At 44.8% G+C, this 21,971-nt stretch overlaps 1 long non-coding RNA gene across 1 annotated transcript in view; it reads right to left on the reverse strand.

Annotated features, from left to right (window-relative positions):
- Nucleotides 1-2,710: 2,710 nt before the first annotated feature.
- The window catches only part of LOC119287813, a 34,201-nt gene continuing 14,940 nt past the window's right edge, over nucleotides 2,711-21,971 (reverse strand). The window contains exons 5-11 of the long non-coding RNA XR_005140963.1: nucleotides 5,679-5,798; nucleotides 5,162-5,218; nucleotides 4,838-4,879; nucleotides 4,295-4,639; nucleotides 3,913-4,135; nucleotides 3,583-3,716; nucleotides 2,711-2,904 (exon numbers count right to left, since the gene is read on the reverse strand). This is a non-coding gene — a long non-coding RNA (uncharacterized LOC119287813). The remainder of the gene's footprint in view (nucleotides 2,905-3,582; nucleotides 3,717-3,912; nucleotides 4,136-4,294; nucleotides 4,640-4,837; nucleotides 4,880-5,161; nucleotides 5,219-5,678; nucleotides 5,799-21,971) is intronic.

The raw sequence follows: 21,971 nt of genomic DNA on the forward strand, positions 1-21,971 counted from the left end.
AATGAAAAGGATATATGTAGGCCTTCCTTAGAAGATGTCTTTGGATGTAGTACTAATTAGCAATCAATCCGACATGGGTGATTTCTGATCACATCACACGGACATGAGATGTCCGTGACGGTGCGAGTCATGGAGCCAAGAACAAATTGGAGATGGATGATGGGGGTCCGACGTGTGCTCCATGAACTCTTGGAGGTAGAGTTAGTTTTCTATCTTGCGTGGAATTACTTTTCTCCTAAATTTTTAAATATATTTTTCTCCCGATTTGTAGGCTTTTTTATAAGTGAGAGCAAGAATAGTTTGGCTGTCAAACGCTTTGATCGTCAAAAGTCAAAACGCATCCAGAATAGAGGCGTGCGATGCAATGAAAAAATGCTAAATAATGTACGACGAAACGACAAAACGATATTTCAATAGGCAGCATATATGCCCAACTCACTAGGCTTGTGGAGCGAGCAGATTACTTTTTTGTTAAGAATATTCTCTTCCACAATAAGACCGCGAGGGCTATTTCTCTCTCGTACTGATTCCTATTAGGAACACCTATGCATAGGAAATAGTGGGCTGGCCCCAACATTGTACCTTAATGTATTTATCTTTTTTGGGGGCTTTCCCTAACTGCAGCCTATTTTTTCTTCGGTATTTTCGGTTTTCCTTTTTCTTATTACATTCTTCCATTTTCACTGTTTTCTTCTTTGTTTTTAATGATTTACTTCACTTTTTTCCCTTTCAGGTTTTCATAAAAAAATCATTTTTCCTTTTTCAACACTTGTCTACTTTTCTCATGCATAATGTAAATTTTCTTATACATAAGGGACAATTTTATTGCATGTGTTTAACATTTTTTAAATAAATGGTCAACATTATTTTAATATAGGTTTTATTGTCTATGTTTTTCTTACACATTGTACATTTGTTTGTATATATCAGGAACATTTCTTTATACACATTTAACATTTCAAATAGATAATTACATTTTTTTTAAAGTGCGATGAATACTTTAAAAACCTAAAAAGGGGAAAAGGGAAAATGAAAAGAAAAAACATAAGATAATAAAAAGAACATAAAGTACAAACAAAAGGAAAATTTTGTGGGACGTCATCCTTCCATATTGGGTCAGCCCACGAAAAAAGGCGAGTAGGGGAACTTCCGCTTTTCCACCAAAGACATTGGCTTCGCTTGTGTGTGGCTTTATATATTTTCTTTCTATTTCTAAAACAGACGACATACAAAACTCGAGACAACGTACAAAACACTTACGTGACTAAAAAAAGTGGAGAAACGCTTCTTCCTTTAATGTTAGGTAGAGATTCATGGCTCACTCGCAAAAAAAAATCATACCTTATTCATGGGCTCATGGCTGCGGCAGCGTATACCACTACTCCACCCGTACTAGCTGAACTTGTCAAAAAAAAGGTGAACTTGTCCTTTATGCATGCACACACACGCACTATACATGTCAATCACTCTATAATTATCAGTGCATAACTGTGTATATTGACAGGTACATTTACTTGCACAGGAGCACACCGTACATATATACAAATTAATGGAAGGAGAAAAAACGAGATTAAAACCCTGATTCTAGTCTTCTATTTTAGCAACAATTGTGCTATTTTTTAATTAAAATCACACAACAAACTATCATATCTGATTTGTACAATATTCTTACACTAAAAGCTTTAAGGTGTGGAATTAAGATCAACACAACGACCTGGCGAACAAAATTGGTGCAGTAAAGAAAACTAAAACAAAAACAAATACAAATACAAAATCAAAAACAGTTTATTTTTCTAAGAAAGAATGAATTAAGGGCATTGGTATTACCCTAAAGAAGAAAGAAAATGAAAGAAAAACTTCGTATTGTGAATGTTGATATTCTTTTCCATAAGCTTAGTCAAACTTCACAAAATTTTCCCCACAAAAAAAACTTCACAAAATTTGACTGAAGAGATAATTAATGTGCGTAGTAAAAATAAAGAGTATTATCCAAATATGCCTAACATGAACAATCATAAATACTCTGTTCTCAAAAAACTTCTTGTATGGAGGAACCGAAATGTATTAACAGCTTGCACACAAAATATGCAAAATTTGCACAATTCGTAGTGGGAAAGAACAAGTGTAAACTAATGCAAATTCAACAGTAATAATGCTTAAAAATATAAAGGCACATAAAAAAGTAATTCCTTTTTTAACTTTCTAGCAAAATTTAAGTAGTGTCACATAATTGTGGAATTATAGGTTGCCGCATGCACAACTATAGGGGAAAAAATTCAACAACCACAAAATACGACTAAGCATCGGCAGAACATAAATAATAAAATAATTATTAATTGATTGAATTAGATAAATTATGAAAAATGAATTTCATTTTAAGTTTCTAACAAAAAATTTAGTAGTGTCAGAGGATTGCAACATAAAATACATCGTCCCTTGCACAAAATAAGAGAAAATCCAATGACTAGAAAATCGACTAAGCATCTATAAACAAATACATAATTAAAAAATCTAAGCTAGAATGATTTAACGACAATGATAAAGAAAAATAAGATAAAGAAAAAAGTCAAAGCAAATGATGACAAAAAATGCTAGCAATTTTATATAACTTACACGATTCAACAATATACAAGAACAATCATATACTAGTGCAAAATTTAGCAACAATATGATTTTGCACATACATTGTATAGAACTTGTATGTATACCTCAATGCTATACTTAAAGTTCAAACAAGTAAATATCAACATACAAGCAATTTTTTGTTGCAATTACAAAATAAATTACATTGGTCATATTACATTCCTACATACGAACTGCCTAACTTCTTTGATCCTGTGTGCTCCTCCGGGTCAAGAGTTCTGCGTGGGCCTGCTTGTACTGCTCCTCCGTGACCTTATACATCTGGCATCACACATCATTAGGCGAGTCCACTTTCACATCCTTGGCAGCACATACCACCATCAAGAGGTTAAGGATCTATAGTTTATTTTTATTTTCTTTGAAACAAAGGCAAAAGCTTTGCCTCCTCTATTAAATAAGCGAGAATAGAGTTTGTTACGATTTCACCCACAACACCACATGAATTATTACTCTCGCGATATAAAAGACCCTAATTTTTTAGCACCGGCGGTGACCCAAAGGTTGGATTCAGTCAAGATGGTGTTAAGCAAGATAGTCGGTGGAGCGCTTTTAAACCTAAACACTTGCATTTCGCTCATTCAAAATTGTACACCACACAAGCATGGTGAGGGAGGCTTTGGCTTGTCGGTTTGGCGTGCCGGCGTCACAAGTGCTTGCCCACCAAGCGTCGATGGAGTCCATCAAGTGCCACGAAGAGGTGTCCAACTTGAAGATGTGAATTTTTTCAATGACCAAGGCCTACAGCCTTAAGAGTGTAGCGGCACTTAAAGAATAGGTGTGACCCGCTTTCTTGCACCCTCTTGCAAAGTAAACACAGACCACAATTTGGCCACCCTCTCTTGGCTAATCTATAATAGTTTATGGTATCAAGTGGATGAGATTTACATACTTTCAAAGTGATAAGATAAGATCGTGTTACTGAAGTGACAGGTACAATACCTTATGTGTGCAGAGTGCACCCCCATCTAGCTTTCGAATCGTCCAGTTCAAGCCTAAAACATCAATTAACAGTCTCGGGTTCTCAGCAGCCAGAGGCGAGAGGAGGGCAGCTGGCATCATACATTAGAACAAGCCTGCAGTAAATAGAAGACTTGAATATGAACAGTTTTCTACCAATGTTTTCCGCACTACGAGCGTTAAAAACTGACAGGAGTACTACTAAAATGTACTCCCTCTATAAACTAATATAAGATCGTTTAGGAGGGAATACACCAGAGAAAAGAAAGTAACTCAGAACTAAGACCAGCTAGGAAATTAATCTCTACTGACCTCCTTTTCCACCAGCTGCAGTAGTAACTCAGTGTCTAGAACACAGAGGAGGCCATTCCAACTCAACAGTTCCTGCAACTCGTGGAATCATAGGTTCTTTTTACTGGTACAACTCATTGGAATCAATGCTTGGAATTATTTTCTTCAGCAGGCTGAATGATGATGCGGGCATGTTATATTCTGCAGTGAACTGCAGTAGCTCGTTCTCTAGAACAGCGAAAGCCTGCCATGAAAAGCATCAGAAAATACCAGTAACACTTGCTGATCCGTGATTTGCCAGACGAATATTTATATCTTCAAAGGCCTAACAAAGAATGCATTGGTACTAGTACCGCACAAAGACTAAATTTCAATACCAAGATTGTCCGGTCAAACAAATTACCATATAAAAGAGCATAATCACAGCATTGCCACAACTCCAAAAGCTCTAGACAACAACAGAAGGATTCAACCAGTCCAGAAAAGATAATTTGAGCCAACTCTGATGCACTGGTGGACCCGGAAACAATTCCGTCCCACATTGTTAGCAGGGCAAAGAGGATCGTCGATGTGAATTGGATCAATGCTGCAAAATCAACAGTATGGAAAAATACCATAGACAGAAGGTGACAGAAAGAAACAATGTATTACTGACATCGACTTTTATTACCTGTGCCCTCTTTCTCGGTTCAAACAAATTCCTCTTCCTTGGATGGAAATACGCTTATGACGTGAATCAAATACATTCCTGTCATCCAGAATGTTTGAAAGCGGTTAGAAGTCAGATGCACCAATATATTGCTAATTTAGCTGTCGAAAAAAGAGAAACCATACACAAGGGTCCTATAGTCATTCTAGCATACTTTACACGCTTTTTCCACATCAAGCGGCACTCATCTTTTCCCTTGTGTTTTAAACAATGAAGTGTTCATACATACTCACTTACCCAAAATAATTACAGGAAATCCATCAAAAGGCTCCCTAGATTCTGCCAAACACAAAACAGCAAAAATATAGCATTAGTGGCAATTTACAATAAAAATATAAACTTGCTAAGAAGAGGGGCAAGGGATAAATTTTTATTTTTCCATTGCTACTACTGAAGTTTGAAATTCAAAGCTGGCTAAATAATATCTACATACATATGAGCCGATCATTAAAATAGAATATATTATACAGAAACAAATATCTCACAGAAACAGGATATAGTGATTAAGGTAAAAAAGTGTAGATCCCAACTGAGCTATGCTATTCAACATGTGCAACTTACTTGGTAAATAGGCCGGCCAAGATGTTCATGCTGAAGAAAATGAGTGGTTAACAACACCTGCAAAGGATATTAAAAGATGAAGTTCTTTTCGCAGGTCATCTCAAGAGTCATTAATTAATATAATATGCTAACATGAAAAGTAAGACCAGGCGATAAGCATCAACTATGTTATCCAAAGATGAGAATATATAAGAAAATATAAGTTAGCTCGGACTCGTGCTTACAATGTTGTTAGACATACATTACCAATCACTGTGAGTACATATTATCTGATTGAAAGGTTTAATCCAGACAAACCATCAAAATTATAGAACATTCAACTTTGACCAACCCTGATAAAATTAGCGAGAAAATTTCCTACTAAAATTAAGGAAGAAATTTTAGTCATTACTAACTCAAGAGCAATGATCCGGAGAGCATGTAGGTAAACATAAAGAAGTATCCGGTGCAAACAAACTTTCAGAGTCATAAATCAACATGAAAATAAATCACAGGAGTACCATGAAAAGCAGCATACCAAACAGTAAGAGCTTAGACCACCCGAATATGGGTGGTCCAAACTACGATCTGCCAAAAACTTCTTCATAACTAAGGCAAGGGGCAAAGTCACAGGAAATTGCTGAGTCAGCTCACGAACCTGTAGCAACATAAGGAAGAAAGTGAATAAAGAGCGGCAAACTTGGATCCCTAATTCCAGTCCTGAAATTTGTGTATTCACGACATTCAAGCACAATGTCATGGGCACCAAAGCAAGTGGTACAGTGGTAGTACCATGTAGTTAGATAGTTCCATGGTTAGACTACCAAGCAACTAGTTAGCTGACCATTCATGTGTACAAGACTCGCACTTGAGAAAGAAACTAAGTGAGTGTGGTGTTGAATGCTACGCTACAACAACAACAACAAGCTGGGGTAGGCTAGAGGTGAAACCCATAAGATCTCGCGACCAACTCATGGTTCTGTCACCTGGATAGCAAACTTCCACGCACCCATGTCCATGGCTAGTTCTTTGGTGATACTCCAGTCCTTCAGATCTCTCTTTACGGACTCCTTCCATGTCAAGTTCAGTCTACCCCGACCTCTCTTGACATTATCAACACGCTTTAGCCATCCGCTATGTACTGGAGCTTCTGGAGGCCTGCGCTGAATATGCCTAGACCATCTCAGACGATGTTGGACAAGCTTCTCCTCAATTGTTGCTACCCCAACTCTATCTCGTATATCATCATTCCGGACTCGGTCCTTCTTTGTGTGGCCACACATCCATCTCAACATGCACATCTCCGCCACACCTAACTGTTGAAGATGTCGCCCTTTAGTCGGGCAAAACTCAGCGCCATACAACATTGCAGGTTGAATTGCCGTCCTATAAAACTTGCCTTTTAGCTTTTGTGTCACTCTCTTGTCACAGAGAATGCCAGAAACTTGGCACCACTTCATCCATCTGGCTTTGATTCGATGGTTCAGATATTCATCGATATCCCCATCCTTCTACAGCATTGACCCCAAATATCGAAAGGTGTCCTTCTGAGGCACCACCTGCCCATCAAGGCTAACCTCCTCCTCGTGCCTAGGATTACTGAAACCGCATCTCATGTACTCGGTTTTAGTTCTACTAAGTCTGAAACCTTTGGATTCCAAGGTTTGTCTCCATAGCTATAACTTCCTATTGACCCTTGTCCGGCTATCATCGACTAGCACCACATCATCCGCAAAGAGCATACACCATGGGATATCTCCTTGTATATCCCTTGTGTGACCTCATCCATCACGAAAGCAAAAAAGATAAGGGCTCAAAGTTGACCCCTGGTATTGAACGCTACATACTAAACAAATCCAAAACTCTACAAATGTTGCCTTCCAGCTTCTCTTTTTCTTTAGTTGAACCATCACCACGACAACATTAAAAATTAGAAATCACACAAGAACTATCATTATCTCATCCTTAGGATCATTTAAGGCGACATGTATATAAGCATCAAAGAGAAAATATTACTACTTTTTAATGGGAAATCATTAGTGCTTTCAAGCATGTGACAACTAACAAGAACCAAGAGCAATGATGATAATTCATACTGTGGATGATTGATATGATGCGACATAAGTATGGCAATAAATTTATGTATAAATCTTATAAGATCATTCTTCACACACATATTATTACAATACTAAAGTGCAATCTTACATGGAGCGGATATTTAAGGTAACAATCCATAACTACAAGAGACTGGGCAGATACTCTATGGTTTTGATCAATTGGGGTTTTAGCAGCTCGACGACCCAACATGCCAACATCATAGATGAGGTCCAGGGCATACTTTCTTTGAGAAAGAGCTATTCCTTTGAGAAAGAGCTATTCCTTTTTCAGGCCTTCACACACATATTATATCAAGGAAGTACTTGAGTCGACCAAGATCTTTAACTTCAAATGCCTTACTTAGGCACCCCTTTAACCTTGCTATCTCTATGTCATCTTCGCGGGCGATAATGATATCATCATCATAAACTGCGAGGATGGTCACTGCCCCTTTAGAGTGTCTATAAAACAATGTATGGTCACCATTTCATTGTCCATACTCCATGTCACACACCGTCCGTCTAAACTTGTCAAACCAAGCTCTTGGAGACTACTTCGGTCTGTAAAAAGCTTTATTTAGCCTGCATACCTTGCCAGCAGTCTCTCTCAGAAGTCGAAAACCCACGTGGAATCTCCATGTATACCTCCTCCTGCAAGTCCCCATGCAAGAAGACATTCTTCACATCAAGTTGGTGTAAATGCCACCCGAAATTTGCTGCATATCAGATCAGAATCCTCACGGTGTTCACCTTTGCTACTGGAGCAAAGGTCTCATCGTAGTCAATGTCGCATGTCTGGTTGTAACCCCTCGCCACAAGCCTCGCTTTGTACCTTTCACCCTTTCCTTCTGCATTCTGCTTCATAGTGCAGATATACCCACTTGCAGCTGACTGCTTTCTTTCCTGTTGAAAAGGGTGTTAGTACCCATGTCTTATTCTTACACAAAGCCTTCGGCTCTTTCACCATGGCCACACGCCACTTTGAGTCCTCCTTTGCCTTCTTCCAGTCAGTCGAAATTGACATAGAGTAAAGAGAGGCAACAAACACTTTGTTGGCCGAAGATAATGCTTCATAGGGAACATAGTTTTTGTTAGGAAGTATTAGTAATTGGTCCTGGAGTCCTTATTAGGCTATGTTTCCTTTCCTTGCATCTCAAGTCCTGCTGTCATTATTAGGATATGTATGCTTGTTGGGCCTTGCAACAGAGATAAGTTACATCATAACATGGTATCATGAGCCAAGGTTTAGGGATTTTCTTGGGCGCTGCAACTCACCCTCCCAATCTAATTCACATCGATGTCTTCTCCTAGCTGTGCTACTCTCCCGTTGCAGCTGCCTCCCGAAATGATTCATCCGGCTCCATCAACAGGCCCAACCTCCAGGCTGCCCGCTGGATCATGCCCACCCATAGGTCTCCCTCGCTGGAAGTCAACTACCCTGCCGCAGGTCTCTCCCGCTGGATCATGCCTCTCCCACCCGACCTATGCTGGCAGCCTCTGGCCGTCTTACAGGTCGCGTCGTCCGCCGCCGCCCCTACCTTCCAATCTCCTATGGTTGTGTTCTCCCATAGAAGCTCCATCCAGATTGTGCCTCCCGCCAGTTGCTCCCCTGCATGCTCAGCTGCAGTCGTTACTGCTCCTCTGTAGATGTGTGTTGCCCACACCGCTACCTCTATGCGGCAGCCGGGACGCCTCTTGCCTGCCAGCAACATGAGACCTCCGAGGCTTTAACTCTCTGCACCAAGCTCTGCCTCCCGCCATATTGCTCCAGCTGCATGTGCTACTCCATTCTTATGCGTTGTTCTTGGCTGGTTGCTCTGCTGCACATATGGCTGTTGTGTCGCTGCCCTTTGCTTCTTACTACTGGCACGCTTGCTCTCCTGCTGCTAGTACGCTACTCTTCTACTATAGCTGCACTGCTTTGGCTTCTTTTTGGGCACGTGTGCAGTTGCTGATCGGCTGCTACTACCTAGTATCTTTTGTAGTATCAATGCATGAAAAAAAGATTCATGTTTCTTCCGCTGCCACCACCCTTGGCCTTTTAGCCGTCGCCTAGTTTATGTTTTCTAGTTTTCTACATTTTTCACTGCATCCACCAAATCCATTGATATTTTGTGTTTCTGATGCCATGCGAGTCCACAATACCTTTGTTTGGCAGCCTTTCTCTGGTCCTGGTCCTTTCTATACAGCTTTTGTGGCCTACATGCCCTTGTTTTCTATAGGATTTTCATTGACTCCTTTTGCATTGTTGATCTACGCTCATTGTCTTGGACGCCGGGCTTCTTTCGTTGTCAGTTGTCAGTTGTCGTGGGCTATGATTTTCTGTGCAATGCTTTATTCTCTTGATGTGCCATCTTCCTTTGACAACCCATCTTCTCTTGATAATTATCTTATATCTTCTACTGTTGCAGTGTCTTTCTCTGATGTACGCTCTTTGTTATCCCCTTCTCTTGACTCGAAAGGTTTTGAAGACTCTTCAAGTGAAGATGGAAATCACATTAGTACTACCTGCTGTTGTTCGAGTAGTTCTCCTCAAGGCCACTGATCCTTCAGCCTGATCCCCGCAGAGATGGAAATCACACTAGTACTACCTTGTTGTTCCGCCAGTGGTTGATCTAGTTGCTTCCCCTAATGTGCAATACCCTCACCTCGCTTTCGTGAATACACCTTTAGATGCTCCTCTTGCTCTGTTGTCCACCTCGACAGAGTACCAATCTGAGCCAGCACACACTTCCCCGAATACACCTTTAGCAGCTCCTCTTGCTCTGCTGTCCACCTCGGCACACTACCAATCTAAGCCGCTATCGATGTGCCAATATGCACATCACCAGTGGAAGTCGATGCTTCTATCACATGAGCCACATGAGTTACTATTGAGCCACCTGTCCTAGATTAGGTTTTGCTCGGCATGTCGGTTGCCCATCCTTTGGGTTGGGCCGAGTACAACCCCCCCCCTCCCAAGCCTATCACTAGTGGGCCTCGTTCGTATGGTCCAGAAGCTTCAAGAAGGAATGACATGAAGACTTGTTGTATACTCCAAGCGTAGAGATAGTCCTCGCCACGTTTGCCCTTTAGATATGGCCGACCATGTGTAAGCCCTAGGTACCCCGATCGTAGAGGGGAGATTCATTCACATACAATCTCGCGGTAGATCACCTGTACTTGTACCCCATCCACATTCAATACACACAAAGCAGGACGTAGGGTTTTACCTCTTCAAGAGGGCCTGAACCTAGGTAAACCTTGTGTCCCTTGTGTCCTTGTTACCATCTAGCAAGACTACCAGATCGGGAACCCCTACCCAAGATTCGTTGGATTTAGCTCTGACATTGATGGCCCATACAAGTCCCTCTGGGAAATTGAAGCAACTCGATGGCTTCAAGCGCCGACAATCATATCAGCGCCGACGTAGCCTCTGCGTGGCATCTCAACTTAACTGAGTCACCGGAGAAGATCAAAACTCCAACCATCAGTCGAGACATAGAGCTCGATGGTTCAGACCCTGTCGTGCCCTCCTCCACCATGACACTAGATCGGGCGAAGAGCGGCAGGCTATCTTCGTCGAGGATCTACTCGGCTTGGGATGGAAACTACAACTGGTCTGACCAAGCTTGGAGATCGGATCTGACAATACAATATGAAAAACTTGACAAGCCAGGTTCCATCAAAATTACCAGGGACAACATTAGATCGACCCCAGGAGAACTCATCGGAGGCGTATATGAACCTTTACCTTGCTGCGAGTCTGCATAGGAACCTTTACCTTGCTGCAAGTTTTATGAGCATTGTCTCAATCCCACATCCCGTGTTCCCTTGTTGTGCGACACCATAACCGCACGCTCGAGCATCACCAATGGTGAGCAGGAGCTAGGACAGTCGACGCTGCCTAGATTATGAACGGGGCGAGCCGACGACAGGTGCTACCAAAAGTCACGGCCAAGGGCACACAGTACGAGAACCTGGTGTGCTTAATCAAGTGAGTGGCACACAACCCGTAAGCAGGAGAAGAACACCAAGCCGAATCGGCAGGGTACGAAGAGTGCACATGCACGTGGGATGCTGGATCAAGTCCCATTGCCGCCAGCGCCAGTCTCTGCCTCTGTTGCCTTGTCTACCAACTATTTTCAGCAGTGGCATCATCACCTTGGGTCGCTTGTGATCGTTGATCCTTAGTTCAACGTGGTCTTCTTGGATCCGTCTCCGACGATGTCTCTAATCCGTGGTCCAGGTACCTAGTCATAGCGAGACAGTGTCTCAGCGTCCTTTCGACCTTGTTTACTCCGCTAGTGACCTCTCTCGACACACCTGGATATACTTTATTTCTTCTCGTAGTGAGGTCTTATCTATAAGCCTTTTGCTGTCATGGTTCACACTCAGTTCTCTACGCCTATTCACCATAATGCTTTATATTGTTTTAGAAATCGTAGGGAGGTTTGCCTAGATGTCAAGACCCATGTCCATATTCTACAACACTATGCGTTTGTAAGCAAAAAGGTGTGGATTAATTTACACCATCGTAATATCTAATCAAAGCTAGTGTACTTATGGCTTTCGAGCTCGCCCGCTTGTGCCTATTTACTGCTATGGTTACTGTGCGGCTCTTCCCGAGACGACTTATCGTGAGGTTGTTCATCCCAAATGGCTGGATGTGATGGCACAAGATTGATGCTCTTGCCCGCTCATGCATGGAATCGCATTTCCCTTCTTCCATGTGCTCATCTCAGCACTTGTAAGTGGGTTTACAAGGTTAAGACTGACGATACTCTCGAGCGTTACACAGCTCGTTTAGTGGTGACAACATGGTCATGACTACGACGAGACATCTTCTCCTATATATATAGCCACACGACCACTCTTCGCACACTTCTCAATGTGGCTTCTATTCGTCGCTAGTCTGTCTCTCAGCTTGATGTCAAGAATGCCAACATGTAGCCACCACCTGGGTTCTCTTCCTGATGGCATGGTTTGTCGTCTTCATCGTTGTCTATATGGCCATAAGCAAACCCTCGTGCCTGGTTTGAGCGCTTTGTCTCAGTGGTGATTGCGACTGGTTTTTGGCGAGTGCTCATAATCCTGCACTCTCGATCCACCATTCAACTCGTGGTCGAGCACTTCTTCTACATGCCAATCATCACCGGCGCCGACTCTTAAGAAAATTACATTTGTGAAGGCTCGTGATAATGAATTTTGTATGTTTGGTCTTAGTCCTCTTCGCTACTTCCTTGAGATTGTTCCGTATTTCCTGGAGAAGTATATCCAGGATCTTCTTGCTCATGTTGCTCTTAGTGATAAGCGCATTGTTGAGACTCCCATGGAGCCAACATCCACATTTGTGAGCACCTCCGCTCCCTGCGAGTCTGCATAGGAACCTTTACCTTGCTACGAGTTTTATGAGCACTGTCTCGATCCCACATCCCGTGTTCCCTTGTTGTGCGACACCATAACCGCACGCTCGAGCATCAATGGTGAGCAGGACCTAGGACAGTCGACGCTGCCTGGATTATGAAAGGGGCGAGACGACGACAGGCGCTACCTAAAGTCAAGGCCAAGGGCGCACAGTAGGAGAACCTGGGGTGCTTAATCAAGTGCGTGGCACACAACCCGCAAGCAGGAGAAGAACACCAAGCCGAATCGGCAGGGTACGGAGAGTGCACATGCACGTGGGATGGTGGATCAAGTCCCTTTCCCGCCAGCGCCAGTCTCTGCCTCTGTTGCCTTGTCTACCAACTATTTTCAGCAGTGGCATCATCGCCTTGGGTCGCTTGTGATCGCTGATCCTTAGTTCAACATGGTCTTCTTGGATCCGTCTCCGACGATGTCTCTAATCCATGGTCCAGGTACCTAGTCATAGCGAGACAGTGTCTCAGCGTCCTTTCGACCTTGTTTATTCTGATCTCAAGGGCCCATCTCCCTTTGCCTCCGCTAGTGACCTCTCTCGACACACCTGGATATACTTTATTTCTTCTCGTAGTGAGGTCTTATCTATAAGCCTTTTGTTGTCATGGTTCACACTCAGTTCTCACGCCTATTCACCATAATGCTTTATATTGTTTAAGAAATCGTAGGGAGGTTTGCCTAGACGTCAAGACCTATGTCCATATTCTACAACACTATGCGTTTGTAAGCAAAAAGTGTGGATTAATTTACACCATCGTAATCTCAAATCAAAGCTAGCGTACTTATGGCTTTGGAGCTCACCCGCTTCTGCCTCGCTTGTGCCTATTTACTACTATGGTTACTGTGCGGCTCTTCCCAGACGACTTATCGTGAGGTTGTTCATCCCAAATGGCTGGATGTGATGGCATCGAAGATTGATGCTCTTGCCCGCTCACGCATGGAATCTCATTTCCCTTCTTCCCTGTGCTCATCTCAGCACTTGTAAGTGGGTTTACATGGTTAAGACTGACGATACTCTCGAGCGTTACACAGCTCATTTAGTGGTGACAACATGGTCATGACTACGACGAGACGTCTTCTCCTATATATATATATGGCCCACACGACCACTCTTCGCGCACTTCTCAATGTGGCTTCTATTCGTCGCTAGTCTGTCTCTCAGCTTGATGTCAAGAATGCCAACATGTAACCACCACCTGGGTTCTCTTCCTGATGGCATGGTTTGTCGTCTTCATCGTTGTCTATATGGCCCTAAGCAAACCCTCGTGCCTGGTTTGAGCGCTTTGTCTCAGTGGTGATTGCGACTGATTTTTGGCGAGTGCTCATGATCCTGCACTTTCGGTCCACCATTTAACTCTTGGTCGAACACTTCTTCTACATGTCGATCATCACCGACGACGACTCTTAGGAACATTACATTTGTGAAGGCTCGTCATAATGAATTTTGTATGTTTGATCTTGGTCCTCTTTGCTACTACCTTGAGATTGTTCCGTATTTCCTGGAGAAGTATATCCAGGATCTTCTTGCTCATGTTGCTCTTAGTGATAAGCGCATTGTTGAGACTCCTATGGAGCCAACATCCACATTTGTGAGCACCTCCGCTCCCTGCGAGTCGGCATAGGAACCTTTACCTTGCTACGAGTTTTATGAGCATTGTCTCAATCCCACATCCCGTGTTCCCTTGTGCGACACCATAACCGCACGCTCGAGCATCACCAATGGTGAGCAGGAGCTAGGACAGTCGACGCGTGCATGGATTATGAACGGGGCGAGCCGACGACAGGCGCTACCTAAAGTCAAGGCCAAGGGCGCACAGTAGGAGAACCTGGGGTGCTTAATCAAGTGCGTGGCACACAACCCGCAAGCAGGAGAAGAACACCAAGCCGAATCGGCAGGGTACGGAGAGTGCACATGCACGTGGGATGCTGGATCAAGTCCCTTTGCCGCCAGCGCCAGTCTCTGCCTCTGTTGCCATGTCTACCAACTATTTTCAGCAGTGGCATCATCGCCTTGGGTCGCTTGTGATCGTTGATCCTTAGTTCAACGTGGATCCGTCTCCAACGATGTCTCTAATCCGTGGTCCAGGTACCTAGTCATAGCGAGACAATGTCTCAGCGTCCTTTCGACCTTGTTTACTCTGATCTCAGGGGTCCATCTCCCTTCGCCTCTGCTAGTGACCTCTCTCGACACACCTGGATATATTTTATTTCTTCTTGTAGTGAGGTCTTACATATAAACCTTTTGCTGTCATGGTTCACACTCAGTTCTCTACGACTATTCACCATAATGCTTTATATTGTTTTAGAAATCGTAGGGAGGTTTGCCTAGATGTCAAGACCCATGTCCATATTCTACAACACTATGCGTTCGTAAGCAAAAAGGTGTAGATTAATTTACACCATCGTAATCTCTAACCAAAGCTAGCGTACGTATGGCTTTCGAGCTCGCCCGCTTCTGCCTCGCTTGTGCCTATTTACTGCTATGGTTATTGTGCGGCTCTTCCCGAGACGACTTATCGTGAGGTTGTTCATCCCAAATGGCTGGATGTCAAGATTGATGATCTTGCCCGCTCACGCATGGAATCTCATTTCCCTTCTTCCCTGTGCTCATCTCATCACTTGTAAGTGGGTTTACAAGGTTAAGACTGACGATACTCTCGAGCGTTACACAGCTCATTTAGTGGTGACAACATGGTCATGACTACGACGAGACGTCTTCTCCTATATATATGGCCCACACGACCACTCTTCGCGCACTTCTCAATGTGGCTTCTATTCGTCGCTAGTCTGTCTCTCAGCTTGATGTCAAGAATGCCAACATGTAGCCGCCACCTGGGTTCTCTTCCTGATGGCATGGTTTGTCGTCTTCATCGTTGTCTATATGGCCCTAAGCAAACCCTCGTGCCTGGTTTGAGCGCTTTGTCTCAGTGGTGATTACGACTGGTTTTTGGCGAGTGCTCATGATCCTGCACTTTCGGTCCACCATTCAACTCGTGGTCGAACACTTCTTCTACATGTCGATCATCACCGACGACGACTCTTAGGAACATTACATTTGTGAAGGCTCATCATAATGAATTTTGTATGTTTGATCTTGGTCCTCTTCGCTACTACCTTGAGATTGTTCCGTATTTCCTGGAGAAGTATATCCAAGATCTTCTTGCTCATGTTGCTCTTAGTGATAAGCGCATTGTTGAGACTCCCATGGAGCCAACATCCACATTTGTGAGCACCTCCGCTCCCTGCGAGTCTGCATAGGAACCTTTACCTTGCAACGAGTTTTATGAGCACTGTCTCAATCCCACATCCCGTGTTCCCTTGTTGTGCGACACCATAACCGCACGCTCGAGCATCACCAATGGTGAGCAGGAGCTAGGACAGTCGACGCGTGCCTGGATTATGAACGGGGCGAGCCGACGACAGGCGCTACCTAAAGTCAAGGCCAAGGGCGCACAGTAGGAGAACCTGGGGTGCTTAATCAAGTGCGTGGCACACAACCCGCAAGCAGGAGAAGAACACCAAGCCGAATCGGCAGGGTACGGAGAGTGCACATGCACGTGGGATGCTGGATCAAGTCCCTTTGCCGCCGGCGCCAGTCTCTGCCTCTGTTGCCATGTCTACCAACTATTTTCAGCAGTGGCATCATCGCCTTGGGTCGCTTGTGATCGCTGATCCTTAGTTCAACGTGGTCTTCTTGGATTCGTCTCCGACGATGTCTCTAATCCGTGGTCCAGGTACCTAGTCATAGCGAGACAGTGTCTCAGCGTCCTTTCGACCTTGTTTACTCTGATCTCAGGGGTCCATCTCCCTTCGCCTCTGCTAGTGACCTCTGTCGACACACCTGGATATATTTTATTTCTTCTCGTAGTGAGGTCTCATCTATAAGCCTTTTGCTGTCATGGTTCACACTCAGTTCTCTACGCCTATTCACCACAATGATTTATATTGTTTTACAAATCGTAGGGAGGTTTGCCTAGATGTCAAGACCCATGTCCATATTCCTCAACACTATGCGTTTGTAAGCAAAAAGGTGTGGATTAATTTACACCATCGTAATCTCTAACCAAAGCTAGCGTACGTATGGCTTTCGAGCTCGCCCGCTTCTGCCTTGCTTGTGCCTATTTACTGCTATGGTTACTGTGCGGCTCTTCCCGAGACGACTTATCGTGAGGTTGTTCATCCCAAATGGCTGGATGTGATGGCATCGAAGATTGATGCTCTTGCCCGCTCACGCATGGAATCTCATTTCCCTTCTTCCCTGTGCTCATCTCATCACTTGTAAGTGGGTTTACAAGCTTAAGACTGACGATACTCTCGAGCGTTACACAACTCATTTAGTGGTGACAACATGGTCATGACTACGACGAGACGTCTTCTCCTATATATATATGGCCCACACGACCACTCTTCGCGCACTTCTCAATGTGGCTTCTATTCGTCGCTAGTCTGTCTCTCAGCTTGATGTCAAGAATGCCAACATGTAGCCACCACCTGGGTTCTCTTCCTGATGGCATGGTTTGTCGTCTTCATCGTTGTCTATATGGCCCTAAGCAAACCCTCGTGCCTGGTTTGAGCGCTTTGTCTCAGTGGTGATTACGACTGGTTTTTGGCGAGTGCTTATGATCCTGCACTTTCGGTCCACCATTCAACTCGTGGTCGAACACTTCTTCTACATGTCGATCATCACCGACGACGACTCTTAGGAACATTACATTTGTGAAGGCTCGTCATAATGAATTTTGTATGTTTGATCTTGGTCCTCTTTGCTACTACCTTGAGATTGTTCCGTATTTCCTGGAGAAGTATATCCAAGATCTTCTTGCTCATGTTGCTCTTAGTGATAAGCGCATTGTTGAGACTCCCATGGAGCCAACATCCACATTTGTGAGCACCTCCGCTCCCTGCGAGTCTGCATAGGAACCTTTACCTTGCAACGAGTTTTATGAGCACTGTCTCAATCCCACATCCCGTGTTCCCTTGTTGTGCGACACCATAACCGCACGCTCGAGCATCACCAATGGTGAGCAGGAGCTAGGACAGTCGACGCGTGCCTGGATTATGAACGGGGCGAGCCGACGACAGGCGCTACCTAAAGTCAAGGCCAAGGGCGCACAGTAGGAGAACCTGGGGTGCTTAATCAAGTGCGTGGCACACAACCTGCAAGCAGGAGAAGAACACCAAGCCGAATCGGCAGGGTACGGAGAGTGCACATGCACGTGGGATGCTGGATCAAGTCCCTTTGCCGCCGGCGCCAGTCTCTGCCTCTGTTGCCATGTCTACCAACTATTTTCAGCAGTGGCATCATCGCCTTGGGTCGCTTGTGATCGCTGATCCTTAGTTCAACGTGGTCTTCTTGGATTCGTCTCCGACGATGTCTCTAATCCGTGGTCCAGGTACCTAGTCATAGCGAGACAGTGTCTCAGCGTCCTTTCAACCTTGTTTACTCTGATCTCAGGGGTCCATCTCCCTTCGCCTCTGCTAGTGACCTCTGTCGACACACCTGGATATATTTTATTTCTTCTCGTAGTGAGGTCTCATCTATAAGCCTTTTGCTATCATGGTTCACACTCAGTTCTCTACGCCTATTCACCACAATGATTTATATTGTTTTACAAATCGTAGGGAGGTTTGCCTAGATGTCAAGACCCATGTCCATATTCCTCAACACTATGCGTTTGTAAGCAAAAAGGTGTGGATTAATTTACACCATCGTAATCTCTAACCAAAGCTAGCGTACGTATGGCTTTCGAGCTCGCCCGCTTCTGCCTTGCTTGTGCCTATTTACTGCTATGGTTACTGTGCGGCTCTTCCCGAGACGACTTATCGTGAGGTTGTTCATCCCAAATGGCTGGATGTGATGGCATCGAAGATTGATGCTCTTGCCCGCTCACGCATGGAATCTCATTTCCCTTCTTCCCTGTGCTCATCTCATCACTTGTAAGTGGGTTTACAAGCTTAAGACTGACGATACTCTCGAGCGTTACACAACTCATTTAGTGGTGACAACATGGTCATGACTACGACGAGACGTCTTCTCCTATATATATATGGCCCACACGACCACTCTTCGCGCACTTCTCAATGTGGCTTCTATTCGTCGCTAGTCTGTCTCTCAGCTTGATGTCAAGAATGCCAACATGTAGCCACCACCTGGGTTCTCTTCCTGATGGCATGGTTTGTCGTCTTCATCGTTGTCTATATGGCCCTAAGCAAACCCTCGTGCCTGGTTTGAGCGCTTTGTCTCAGTGGTGATTACGACTGGTTTTTGGCGAGTGCTTATGATCCTGCACTTTCGGTCCACCATTCAACTCGTGGTCGAACACTTCTTCTACATGTCGATCATCACCGACGACGACTCTTAGGAACATTACATTTGTGAAGGCTCGTCATAATGAATTTTGTATGTTTGATCTTGGTCCTCTTTGCTACTACCTTGAGATTGTTCCGTATTTCCTGGAGAAGTATATCCAAGATCTTCTTGCTCATGTTGCTCTTAGTGATAAGCGCATTGTTGAGACTCCCATGGAGCCAACATCCACATTTGTGAGCACCTCCGCTCCCTGCGAGTCTGCATAGGAACCTTTACCTTGCAACGAGTTTTATGAGCACTGTCTCAATCCCACATCCCGTGTTCCCTTGTTGTGCGACACCATAACCGCACGCTCGAGCATCACCAATGGTGAGCAGGAGCTAGGACAGTCGACGCGTGCCTGGATTATGAACGGGGCGAGCCGACGACAGGCGCTACCTAAAGTCAAGGCCAAGGGCGCACAGTAGGAGAACCTGGGGTGCTTAATCAAGTGCGTGGCACACAACCCGCAAGCAGGAGAAGAACACCAAGCCGAATCGGCAGGGTACGGAGAGTGCACATGCACGTGGGATGCTGGATCAAGTCCCTTTGCCGCCGGCGCCAGTCTCTGCCTCTGTTGCCATGTCTACCAACTATTTTCAGCAGTGGCATCATCGCCTTGGGTCGCTTGTGATCGCTGATCCTTAGTTCAACGTGGTCTTCTTGGATTCGTCTCCGACGATGTCTCTAATCCGTGGTCCAGGTACCTAGTCATAGCGAGACAGTGTCTCAGCGTCCTTTCGACCTTGTTTACTCTGATCTCAGGGGTCCATCTCCCTTCGCCTCTGCTAGTGACCTCTGTCGACACACCTGGATATATTTTATTTCTTCTCGTAGTGAGGTCTCATCTATAAGCCTTTTGCTGTCATGGTTCACACTCAGTTCTCTACGCCTATTCACCACAATGATTTATATTGTTTTACAAATCGTAGGGAGGTTTGCCTAGATGTCAAGACCCATGTCCATATTCCTCAACACTATGCGTTTGTAAGCAAAAAGGTGTGGATTAGTTTACACCATCGTAATCTCTAACCAAAGCTAGCGTACGTATGGCTTTCGAGCTCGCCCGCTTCTGCCTTGCTTGTGCCTATTTACTGCTATGGTTACTGTGCGGCTCTTCCCGAGACGACTTATCGTGAGGTTGTTCATCCCAAATGGCTGGATGTGATGGCATCGAAGATTGATGCTCTTGCCCGCTCACGCATGGAATCTCATTTCCCTTCTTCCCTGTGCTCATCTCATCACTTGTAAGTGGGTTTACAAGCTTAAGACTGACGATACTCTCGAGCGTTACACAACTCATTTAGTGGTGACAACATGGTCATGACTACGACGAGACGTCTTCTCCTATATATATATGGCCCACACGACCACTCTTCGCGCACTTCTCAATGTGGCTTCTATTCGTCGCTAGTCTGTCTCTCAGCTTGATGTCAAGAATGCCAACATGTAGCCACCACCTGGGTTCTCTTCCTGATGGCATGGTTTGTCGTCTTCATCGTTGTCTATATGGCCCTAAGCAAACCCTCGTGCCTGGTTTGAGCGCTTTGTCTCAGTGGTGATTACGGCTGGTTTTTGGCGAGTGCTTATGATCCTGCACTTTCGGTCCACCATTCAACTCGTGGTCGAACACTTCTTCTACATGTCGATCATCACCGACGACGACTCTTAGGAACATTACATTTGTGAAGGCTCGTCATAATGAATTTTGTATGTTTGATCTTGGTCCTCCTTGCTACTACCTTGAGATTGTTCCGTATTTCCTGGAGAAGTATATCCAAGATCTTCTTGCTCATGTTGCTCTTAGTGATAAGCGCATTGTTGAGACTCCCATGGAGCCAACATCCACATTTGTGAGCACCTCCGCTCCCTGCGAGTCTGCATAGGAACCTTTACCTTGCAACGAGTTTTATGAGCACTGTCTCAATCCCACATCCCGTGTTCCCTTCTTGTGCGACACCATAACCGCACGCTCGAGCATCACCAATGGTGAGCAGGAGCTAGGACAGTCGACGCGTGCTTGGATTATGAACGGGACGAGCCGACGACAGGCGCTACCTAAAGTCAAGGCCAAGGGCGCACAGTAGGAGAACCTGGGGTGCTTAATCAAGTGCGTGGCACACAACCCGCAAGCAGGACAAGAACACCAAGCCGAATCGGCAGGGTACGAAGAGTGCACATGCACGTGGGATGCTGGATCAAGTCCCTTTGCCGCCGGCGCCAGTCTCTGCCTCTGTTGCCATGTCTACCAACTATTTTCAGCAGTGGCATCATCGCCTTGGGTCGCTTGTGATCGCTGATCCTTAGTTCAACGTGGTCTTCTTGGATTCGTCTCCGACGATGTCTCTAATCCGTGGTCCAGGTACCTAGTCATAGCGAGACAGTGTCTCAACGTCCTTTCGACCTTGTTTACTCTGATCTCAGAGGTCCATCTCCCTTCGCCTCTGCTAGTGACCTCTCTCGACACACCTGGATATATTTTATTTCTTCTCGTAGTGAGGTCTCATCTATAAGCCTTTTGCTGTCATGGTTCACACTCAGTTCTCTACGCCTATTCACCACAATGCTTTATATTGTTTTCGAAATCGTAGGGAGGTTTGCCTAGATGTCAAGACCCATGTCCATATTCCTCAACACTATGCGTTTGTAAGCAAAAAGGTGTGGATTAGTTTACACCATCGTAATCTCAAACCAAAGCTAGCGTACGTATGGCTTTCTAGCTCGCCCGCTTCTGCCTCGCTTGTGCCTATTTACTGCTATGGTTACTGTGCGGCTCTTCCCGAGACGACTTATCGTGAGGTTGTTCATCCCACATGGCTGGATGCGATGGCACCGAAGATTGATGCTCTTGCCCGCTCACGCATGGAATCTCATTTCCCTTCTTCCCTGTGCTCATCTCATCACTTGTAAGTGGGTTTACAAGGTTAAGACTGACGATACTCTCGAGCGTTACACAACTCATTTAGTGGTGACAACATGGTCATGACTA

This window comes from Triticum dicoccoides, chromosome 4A (assembly GCF_002162155.2).
Source record: "Triticum dicoccoides isolate Atlit2015 ecotype Zavitan chromosome 4A, WEW_v2.0, whole genome shotgun sequence".
Classification (NCBI taxonomy): Eukaryota; Viridiplantae; Streptophyta; class Magnoliopsida; order Poales; family Poaceae; genus Triticum; species Triticum dicoccoides.